The sequence below is a fragment of the Amblyraja radiata genome, chromosome 11 (assembly GCF_010909765.2).
Source record: "Amblyraja radiata isolate CabotCenter1 chromosome 11, sAmbRad1.1.pri, whole genome shotgun sequence".
Taxonomy (NCBI): Eukaryota; Metazoa; Chordata; class Chondrichthyes; order Rajiformes; family Rajidae; genus Amblyraja; species Amblyraja radiata.
Window position 1 is genome coordinate 61,392,221 of NC_045966.1, and position 11,762 is coordinate 61,403,982.

The window sequence follows — 11,762 nt, forward strand, 5'->3', positions numbered from 1 at the left end:
CAAGGTCAGGATGGAACCTGGGTCTCTGGCGCTGTAAAGCAGCTGCTCTACCAACTGCATCACCGTGTGTCCACTGTTCATAAAGACCCTTCCCACAATTATCTCAGTGGCAGACAGCAGGCTCTCTCTTTCGTTACTGCAATCAGATTAGTCTACCTTTATGAAGGGTCATAATGACAGTGTGGGATGCCATTTGCTCCAGAGATCCTCCTGGTTTTCACTCGACATTGCCTTTTCTACCTTTCTTCAGTCTGGGGTAGCTGTGAGATCCAACCTAATGAGAGGTCTATGGACTGGATTCAAGCAATAGACAATAGACAATCGGTGCAGCAGTAGGCCATTCAGCCCTTCGAGCCAGCACCGCCATTCAATGTGATCATGGCTGATCATCCACAATCAGTACCCCGTTCCTGCCTTCTCCCCATATCCCCCGACTCCACTATCTTTAAGAGCTCTATCTAACTCTCTTGAAAGCATCCAGAGAACCGGCCTCGTCCGCCTTCTGTAACAGAGTTGTGACCTTTGCCCAGTCCATCACCGGCTTTGACCTCCCCACTGTCGAAGGGATTTATCGCAGTCGCTGCCTCGAAAAGGCAGCCAAAATCATCAAGGACCCACACCTTCCTGGCCACACACATCTCACCACTGCCATCAGGAAGAAGGTACAGGAGCCTGAAGAGTGTAACGTCCAGGTTCAGGAATAGCTTCTTCTCCACAGCCATCAGGCTATTAAACACAACGAATAAGCTATGAGCTCTGAACTGCAAAAGACATATTATTATTTGTTATTTGCACTATATTAGTTATTTATTGAACTTTTTCTTTTTTTCCCCGTTATATAAAATGTTGACATATTCACATATTCTGTTGTGCTGCAGCAAGTAAGAATTTCATTGTCCCGTCCGGGACATTTGACAATAGAACACTCTTGACTTGACTTGAGAAGCATTATCATATCCAGGATAGTCTTGCTTGAGGAGCTCTTCAAGTTCTGCCAAAGGGTCTTTGATCCGAGTCTCTGTTACTTTTTCCCCCAAATGCTGCCAGATCTGCTGGGTGTTTTCAGCATTTTCTGTTTTTTATTTTATTATATATATCAAATTGTTCTTTTTGGCACTGACTATTTTCCTATCTTGGATAAGCTCTCCTGCATTACTAGCTTTGACTGGTGTTTGGTCTCGGCAGCGCAGAAATCCTGCGCATCTCATGATTATCAGCGAGTTGCGGCTTCCCCTGCAGTCTTTCCATCTGTGCTACCTCACCTACAATATTCCTGTGCCAACCTGCATTGGTTCGGTATCTCAGTGCCACAGGCAAGTGAGCATCTGAGAATCAAGTTCTGCATAAGATGGACTTGGGGCAAAATTAAGGAATAAGTACATTCAGCTACACAGCAAGGGTCAAGTAGCTCCAACTGCGTTACAGACTCATCAACATCTGAAAGGCTGTTTCCCGGAGTGTGCTCTGCTGCCTAATTCACATACCTTGCTGAACAATTTTGTGTGTTGTGATTAACATTAGCTTCAAGTGGAGTTAAGAAGGAAAGATAGATCGGCCATGTTTGAATGGCGATGCAGACTTGATGGGCCGAATGGCCTAATTCTGCTCCTATCACCCATGAACTTATGAAGTTGACAATATTTCAATTTTTGAAATGTTTATCATTCTTTCAGATCTTTGAGCTCACCCTTGGCAATCTCGTGCCAGCTCCACAACCAAGATATCTACACCCTCCTTTTCAGGCCTCTTGTACCACGGTGCCTGATTTTAAATGCTCCATCATTGGCAGCGGAATTCCCAGTTTCCCAGTCCTACCTCCAAAATTCCTTCCCTGTACTTTTGTACTTCTATTAACTCTGTCCCACGGTGCGAGTTCATTCCAAGAGCTCTCCCGAGTATTAAAAAAATCAAACTCGTGGTAAGCACAGAGAATGAACGTAGCGGGTACGTCGGAGCTCGGGGACGTCTCTCAGCGCTAACGGCAGGTACTCGGGAAGACTCGTGAAGATTTTTCAACATGATGAAAAATGTCCACGAGAGTCCCGAGTACCGACAAGTGACCATCACCGTAAATCTCCGAGTTCGAATCAGGGCAAACTCGGGAGAACTCTTAGAATGAACTCGTATCGTGGGACAGGGGTTTAAATCTTTCTCTTTAAAATTCATTGACTTTTATCAATTTTTGGGTGAACGTAGTTATGTGTGAACATATCTTCTCATGGCTTAGAAGTCATTAGAAGATTGAGCCATTCGTGCCTCTTAAATGAATTCCATTCTGCCCAATTCATCCATGCCAACCAAGATGCCCCATCTAAGCTAGTCCCATTTCCCACGTTTGGCACATATCCCTCTAAACCTTTCCTAGCCTGTACCTGCCCAAGTGTAATTTCAATGCTGCCATAGTATCTTCAACTACCCCCTCTAGCACCTCATTCCATATACCCACCACCCTCTGAATGAAAAGGTTGCCCCTCAGGTTCCTACTAAATCTTCCCTCTCACCTTAAGCCTATATCCCCTGGGATTGAGTTCCCTATTCTGTGCATTAATCCTATCCCACCTCATGATTTTATACACCTGCAAAATCGCTCCTCAGCCTCCAAGGAATAAAGTCCTCGCCTGCCCAACCTTTCCCTATAGCTCAGGCCCTCAAGTCCTTGTAAATCATCTCTGCACTCTTTACAGCTTAACAACATCCTTCCTGTAGCAGGGTTACCAATCAGTTGATGGGTTAGAGGTGGATCCATGGTGGTTGGGTTAAACCTAACAGCTTTATCCAGCTGGAGTCAGGATGGCGACAGCATCAAGTGCCACAGGAAGACAGGGAACTGTGTGGACGTCAAGGACTTGTTCTGGATCTGGACGAGCAAGCGGCAAGAGAAGGTGAAGCTGAGGGTGGACGGGAAGGGAACCATCATCCACCCTCCCTTGGTGTTCGCTATCGGAGGGAACCGAGGTTACATGACCTATGCGGGGCAACCCAGGGTGTGCAGGAGGAAATGCAACAAACCTGGGCATGTGGCGGCCCATTGCAGTGCAGTTGTCTGCAAGAACTGCAAGCTGGAGGGCCACGAGACAAAGGACTGCAGGGATATTAAGAACTGCAACCTGTGCGGGGAGGCAGATCACCTCTACAGGGCCTGCCCTCAAAGTGCCAGCACCTACGCACAGGGTGGGCGAGACGCCTCCCACCACTGCCAAGACCCCAGCAGAAAGGAAGACCAGGAGTGACCACAGCCCAACCACCTCGAGCTCCTAATGGCCGGACGGAGACCCCCAGCCCCCAGTCCAGGAGTGAAAGTCGATGGAAGAGGGGGAACAGGAGGAATCATGGCAGGTGGTGAAAAGTAAGAAACACCAGAGGACTCTGCCCAAAGACCCAAGGCCAGGGTGAACGGGCATGTCTAAGAAAAGATCCCTCCCCCAGACCGACAGCAGCAATCTCTCCTCGTCGGAGGACGAGTCAAACTCGAGGAGCCGACGACGGAGGCAGAGGTAGAGCACGAACGCAGATGTCCGGAAGGAAAAGGAGGGACAACCTACAGACATGCATGTTTAGTTTTTAAAATTTAGTTTAGAGATACAGCACGGAAACAGGCCCTTCGGCCCTACGAGCCTGCACCGACCAGCGATCCCCGCTCTACCCTACGGGACAATGTTACATTGATACCAAGCTAATTAATGTACAAACCTGTATGTCTTTGGAGTGTGGGAGGAAACCAAACATCTCGGAGAAAACCTACGCGGTCACGGGGAGAACGTACAAACCAGCACCTGTAGTTAGGATCGAACCCGCGTCTCTGGCAGCAATTCTACCACTGCACCAGCATGTCACTCTGTGGGGAATAATGGCCTGTTGGACCCCAGCTCCGGGGGACCGGGAACTGTGCAGTGCAGAGCTTGAAGGGCTGGCAAGATTCCCAAAATCCATAATTATACCCCCAACCGTTGCCACTCATGTGGCCCACTGGCGTGGAATTCCTTCCCTTATTTGAGGGGCGTCTCCACCACACCCTTCCCCCCATGTCCAGCAGCGGGAGGACACTAGACTGGTCCTCCCCCACCGAGCCTTGGCGTTGGCTGCACCGAGCTTCAGTGCGTCCCTCAGCACGTACTCCTGCAATTTGCAGCAGGACAGTCAGCAACATTCCCCGACGGACATCTCGCTCTGCTGGGAGGTCAAGAATACTCAGGCAGACCAAAGAGCTTCTTTCACCGAGTTGATAACCTTCCAGCAGCACTCGATGTCAGTCTCTGAATGCGTTCCTGGGAACAGTCCATAAATCACAGAGTCCTCTGTGACTGAGCTGTTCAGAATAAACCGTGACAGGGACCCTTGCAAACCTCTCCAGATTTGCCCTGCAAATCCACACTCTGCGAAGAGGTGGGCAACCGTCTCCTCTCCATAGCAGCCGGTCCAAGGGCAGCGTGCGCTGGTAGTCAGGTTCCGATGGAGCAGGAAGGATCTGATTGGGAGGGCACCACTCACCGCCAGCCAAGCCAGGTCTGGGTACCTGTTGGTGACAATAGACAATAGACAATAGGTGCAGGAGTAGGCTGTGTGACCATGGTGATCAATGTGATCATGGCTGATCATCCCCAATCAGTACCCCGTTCCTGCCTTCACCCCATATCCCATGACTCCGCTATTTTTAAGAGCCCTATCTAGCTCTCTCTTGAAAGCATCCAGAGAATGCAATCACCTACAAGGCAAAACCAGGAGGCAGCTCGAATGTCGGTGTAACATCACTCCCTGACGAGCTCAATGTGTTTTACGCACGCTTTGACAGGGAGAATACTGATGTGCCTTCCCGATCCCCCATTTGCTGTGATGGCATTTCAGTCTCAGTCACAGAGGCCGACGTCAAGAAATCCTTCAGAGGGATGAACCCCCGAAAAGCACCTGGACCTGATGGTATACCCGGTCGTGTTCTAAAAACCTGTGCGGACCAACTGCCAGGAGTTTTTACGGACATTTTCAACCTCTCACTTCTGAGGTCTGAGGTCCCCACTTGCTTTAAAAGGGCATCAATTATACCGGTGCCCAAGAAGAGTAAGGTGACGTGCCTCAATGACTATCGACCAGTGGCACTAACGCCGGTGGTGATGAAGTGCTTTGAGAGGCTGATCATGGAGCAAATCAACTCCTACCTCGACAAAAACCTGGACCCACTGCAGTTCGCTTACCGCCACAACAGATCAATGATGGATGAGATCTCGCTGGCCCTCCACTCTGCACTGGACCACTTGGACAACAAAAACTCATATGTCAGACTGTTATTCATCGATTACAGCTCGGCATTCAACACAATCATCCCCTCCAAACTGGTTACCAAACTCGCAGAACTTGGTCTCTGCGCATCCCTCTGCAACTGGATCCTCGACTTCCTCATCCACAGACCACAGTCTGTTCGTATTGGTAGAAATGTGTCAGCCTCGATAACAATCAGCACGGGAGCACCTCAAGGCTGCGTGCTCAGCCCCCTGCTGTACTCACTCTATACCCATGACTGCGTAGCCAACCACAGTGCCAACTCCATCATCAAATTCGCTGACGACACCACTGTTGTGGGACGTATCACTGATGGGGATGAGTCAGAGTACAGAAGAGAGATCGAGCAACTGTCCATATGGTGCCAGCGCAATAACCTGGCCCTCAACACCAGCAAAACCATGGAACTGATTGTGGACTTTGGAAGGAGTAGGAGGGGGACCCACAGCCCCATTTATATCAACGGGTCGATGGTTGAAAGGGTCAAGAACTTCAAATTCCTGGGCGTGCACATCTCTGAAGATCTTTCCTGGTCCGAGAACACTAACGCGATTATCAAAAAAGCTCATCAGCGCCTCTACTTCCTGAGAAGATTACGGAGAGTCAGTTTGTCAAGGAAGTCTCTCTCTAACTTCTACAGGTGCACAGTAGAGAGCATGCTGACCGGTTGCATTGTGGCTTGGTTCGGCAATTTGAGCGCCCTGGAGAGGAAAAGACTACAAAAAGTAGTAAACACTGCCCAGTCCATCATCGGCTCTGACCTTCCTTCCATCGAGGGGATTTATCGCAGTCGCTGCCTCAAAAAGGCTGGCAGTATCATCAAAGACCCACACCATCCTGGCCACACACTCATCTCCCTGCTACCTTCAGGTAGAAGGTACAGGAGCCTGAAGACTGCAACAACCAGGTTCAGGAATAGCTACTTCCCCACAGCCATCAGGCTATTAAACCTGGCTCGGACAAAACTCTGATTATTAATAACCACTTTCTGCTATTTGCACTTTATCAGTTTATTTATTCATGTGTGTATATATTTATATTATGGTATATGGACACATTTATCTGTTTTGTAGTAAATGCCTACTATTTTCTGTGTGCTTAAGCAAAGCAAGAATTTCATTGTCCTATACAGGGACACATGACAATAAACTCACTTGAACTTGAACTTGAACCTGCCTCCACCGCCCTCTGAGGCAGAGAATTCCACAGACTCACCACTCTGTGAGAAAAAGTGTTTCCTCGTCTCCATTCTAAATGGCTTATTCTTTATTCTTAAACTGGGGCTCCTGGTTCTGGACTCCCCCAACATCGGGAACATGTTTCCTGCCTCTAGTGTGTCCAAGCCCTTAACAATCTTATATGTTTCAATGAGGTACCCTTTCATCCTTCTAAACTCCAGAGTGTACAAGCCCAGCTGCTCCATTCTCTCAGCATATGACAGTCCCGCCATCACCCAGAGGGTGGTTAATTTATGGAATTCACTGCCCCAGGGAGCAGTGGAAGCAGAAACTTTAAATATATTCAAGACTAAAATAGATGGTTTTTTAGCTGCCAAGGGGATAAGGGGCTACGGGGAGAGGGCAGGGATATGGACCTAGGTATGGTTAGTATAGTAAGACCTGAGTGATCTCCTGGACAAGTGTCGATCGCCTAGATTGGGGTCGGAGAGGAATTTCCCGGATTTTTTTCCCGAATTGGACCTGGGTTTTTATCCGGTTTTTTGCCTCCCCCAGGAGATCACGAGGTTTTTGGGGTGGAGAGGGGTGATAGCGGTATAAAGGGGAGGGTAGTGTCTTGTGTTCTGTGTCTTGTGTCTACTGTTTGTGGGTAAGTGTGTCTGTTTAGTGTTCAGCCATGAGCGAATGGCGGTGCGGGCTCGACGGACCTGGTGGTCTACTCTCGCACCTACTTTCTATGTTTCTATGTTTCTATAAAATAGGACGTACATGGTAAATGGTAGCGAATTGAGGAATGCAGTTGAACAGAGGGAATAACTGCATAGTTCTCTGAAGGTGGAATCTCATGTAGATAGGGTGGTAAAGAAAGCTTTTGGTGTGCTGGCCTTTATAAATCAGAGCATTGAGTATAGAAGTTGGGATGTAATGTTAAAATTGTACAAGGCATTGGTGAGGCCAATTCTGGAGTATGGTGTACAATTTTGGTCGCCAAATTATAGGAAAGATGTCAACAAAATAGAGAGAGTACGGAGGAGATTTACTAGAATGTTGCCTGGGTTTCAGCAACTAAGTTACAGAGAAAGGTTGAACAAGATAGGTCTTTATTCTTTGGAGCGCAGAAGGTTAAGGGGGGACTTGATAGAGGTTTTTAATATTATGAGTGGGATAAACAGAGTTGACGTGGATAAGCTTTTTCCATTGAGAGTAGGGAAGATTCAAACAAGAGGACATGATTTGAGAATTAAGGGACAAAAGTTTAGGGGTAACATGAGGTGGAACTTCTTTACTCAGAGAGTGGTAGCTGTGTGGAATGAGCTTCCAGTGGAAGTGGTGGAGGCAGGTTCGATTTTATCATTTAAAAATGAATTGGATAGGTATATGGATGGGAAAGGAATGGAGGGTTATGGTCTGAGTGCAGGTAGATGGGACTAGGGGAAAATAAGTGTTCGGCACGGACTTGAAGGGCCGAGATGGCCTGTTTCCATGCTGTAATTGTTATATGGTTATTAACCTTGTAAACCTACGCTGCACTCCCTCAATAGCAAGAATGTCCTTCCTCAAATTAGGGGACCAAAACTGCACACAATACTCCAGGTGTGGTCTCACTAGGGCTCTGTACAACTGCAGAAGGACCTCTTTGCTCCCATATTCGATTCGTCTTGTTATAAAGGCCAACATGCCATTCGCTTTCTTCACTGCCAGCTGTACCTGCATGCTTACTTTCATAGACTGACGTACAAGGACCCCCAGATCCCGTTGTACTTCCCCTTTTCCCAACTTGACGCCATTTAGATAGTAATCTGCCTTTCTGTTTTTGTTACCAAAGTGGATAACCTCACATTTATCTGCATTAAACTTCATCTGCCATGCATCTGCCCACTCCCTCAACCTGTCCAAGTCACCCTGCATTCTCATAGCATCCTCCTCACAGTTTACACCAGTTCACCCAGCTTTGTGTCATCTGCAAATTTGCTAATGTTACTTTGAATCCCTTCAACCAAATCATTGATGTATATTGTAAATAGCTGCGGTCCCAGCACCGAGTCTTGCGGTACCCCACTAGTCACTGCCTGCCATTCTGAAAGGGACCCGTTAATCCCTACTCTTTGTTTCCTGTCTGCCAACCACTTCTCCATCCATGTCAGCACTCTACCCCCAATACCATGTACCCTAATTTTGCCCACTAATCTCCTATGTGGGACCTTATCAAATGCTTTCTGAAAGTCCAGGTACACTACATTCACTGGCTCTCCCTTGTCCATTTTCCTAGTTATATCTTCAAAAAATTCCAGAAGATTAGTCAAGCATGATTTCCCCTTCGTAAATCCATGCTGACTCGGACCGATCCTGTTACTGCTATCCAAATGTGCGGCTATCTCATCTTTTATAATTGACTCCAGCATCTTCCCCACCACCGATGTCAGGTTAACTGGTCTATAACCAGGCTAACTGGTCTATAATGGTGAGTTCGGGCAATGAGGCATTTTGCAAGACAAGCTGGGCAGTCTGCTCTGGGAACCACGCCACAGGATCCATGGAGTCCTTTCCCTGCAGTGCCTGCAGGACATTCCATGCTGACCACTGCCCAATGGACATGTGGTCAAAGGTGTTGGTCCAGAAGAACCTTTCCATGAACGACAGATGGTGCGGCAATGTCCAGCTGACTGGCACATTGCGTGGCATCTGCACCAGGACCATCCTTCGCAACACCGGGGACAGGTAGAACCGCAGCAGGTAGTGACACTTGGTGCCCACGTGCCTTGGCTCTGCGCTCCGCCTGATGCAGCCACACACGTAGGTGCGCATCAGGGTGAGGGCGACATTGGGCACGCTTTACCCCCATTGTCTGCCGACTTGTGCATTGTGGCCCATTGCACTGGTCCATCCTCGACCCCCAGATGAACTGGAAGATGGCCCGGGTGATCCCTGTGGCGTAGGAGGGCGGGACTTGCGCCAAGTACAGCAGCCCCGAGAGCACCTCACACCTGATGACCAAATCTTTCCCCGTTATAGAGAGGGAGCGCTGCTTCTACAGACCTAGTTTTCTTCTGACGGTGGCTACCCGCTCCAGCCAACTCTTGTCACACGCCTCAACCCCCCTCCCACTCCCAAACCAGATCCCCAGCACCTTCAAGAAGTCAGGCTTGATGGTGAAGGGGACGGAAGAGCCAAAGAGCATGGCCTCGCTCTTTCTGCGGTTCACCCTGGCTCCCGTGGCCGACTCAAACTGGTCGCAAACGCTAATCAATCTATGGACCGACCCTGGATCCCTGGATGTACAGGGAGGTTTTGACCCGAGTGCCCCCACTGCCTGGCAATGTCACTCCTCTTAATAATAATAATAAATTTTATTTAATGGGCGCCTTTCAGACATCTCAAGGACACCTTACATAGTAATCGGAATAAAAACATATAATCGGAATAGAACAGGTAAAAAAGACATCACAGAGACACAAATTAAAAACAGAATTCAATCCAAAAACAGAAAATCAAAAACACAGTGTGAAGAGAGTCCTTCCTGATGGACTCGGCAAAAGGTTCAATACAGCAGACGATCAAGACAGGGGAGAGAGGGCAACCCTGCCTGACTCCAGACCTGACGGGGAAGCTGTGTGATTCCCACCCATTGATTTGGACTCCACTACAGATACCAGTGTACAGCAGTTGGATCCAATTTCTGATTCCCTCCCCAAAATCCATTTTGGAGATCACGTCCCTATGTACGTGTGTGATATCCTGTCGAAGGCCTTCTGGTCCAAGCTGACTAGGCAGGCATCCACCCGTCTGTCCTGCATGTATCTCTCAGCAGCACCAGGCTGTCTGGGATTTTCCTGCCAGGTACAGCACAGGTTTGGTCCGGGTGGATCACCTGTCCCAGAGCAGACTTGATCCTGAACAATGACCTTGGACAGTATCCTATAATCGACACTTAGCAATGAGATGGATCTCCAAGTGTTAATATAATTCATCTCCCCCTTCTGCTTGTAGATTAGGGTGATGCTGCCCTTCCTCATAGAGCTGTCATGCTGCCGGCTAGAAGCATGTCATTGTACACTTCCAGCTGGTCCGGACCCACCCAGTCCCACAGAGCCGGATACAATGCGGCCGGTAAGCCATCGCTTCCGGGAGTTTTATTAGAGTCAAAGGAAGGGATAAAGCTAGTCAGCTCCTTTAGTGTCAGTGGTTGGTCCAGACTCTCCCGCTTGCTGTCCTCCAATACCTCCGTGATGGAGGCCTCACCTTTGTTCCCCTCCGTCCCCACCTCAACGAGTTCCGTGTCCACCACGACATAGAGCATTTCTTCCGTCATCTCCACGCCTTTTTCTATGGGAAGGAGTCCTCACCAGTGATGACCCAATCTCCCATCTCCACCAGTCCCCATCCTCTTGGACTTCCCAGAATGGCCTTCTACCTTCACTAGACCTCTTTATTTCTAACTGCCGGCGTGACATCAACTGTCTCAACTTTTCCTCTCCCCTTGCCTACTCTAACCTCACCCCCTGTGAACGTACAGCCCCACGCTCACTCTGCAGCAACCCTGACATTATGATCAAACCCGCCGACAAGGGAGGTGCCGTGGTAGTCTGGCGCGCTGACCTCCACCGGGCTGAGGCCAGATGACAACTCTCAGACACCTCCTCCTACTTATCCTTGGACCATGGTCCCACAGACGAGCACCAGGCCTTAATCTCAAACACCATTACTGATTTCATCACTTCTGGTTGTCTGCCTTCCACAGCCTCCAACCTTATCGTTTCCCAGCCCCGCACAGCCCGGTTTTACCTTCTCCCCAAAATCCACAAACACAACTGCCCTGTCAGACACATTGTTTCTGCCTGCTCCTGTCCCATGGAAATGATTTCCATGTACCTCGACTCCATCCTATCCCCCCTGGTCCAATCTCTCCCGACCTATGCCCTTCGTCTCTTTAATGACTTCTGCTTTCCGAGCCCCCACTCCCTCATCTTTACTATGGACGTTCAGTCTCCACCTCCATCCTCCACATGAAGACCTTAAAGCCCTCCGATTCTTCCTTGACCGTAGAATCATCCAATTTCCCTCTACTAACCGATAACTGATCCCCACCCTCAACAACTTCTCCTTTGACTCCTCCCACTTCCTCCAAGTCTAAGGCATAGCTATGGGCACCCGCGTGGGCTCCAGCTATGCCTGCATCTTTGTATGGTACGTCGAACAATCCCTGTTCCAGGCGTACACTGGCCCTATCCCCGAACTCTATCTCCGTTACATTGCAGGCTACCTCCCGCACACATGCAGAACTCATGGACTTCATTAATTTCACCACCAATTTTC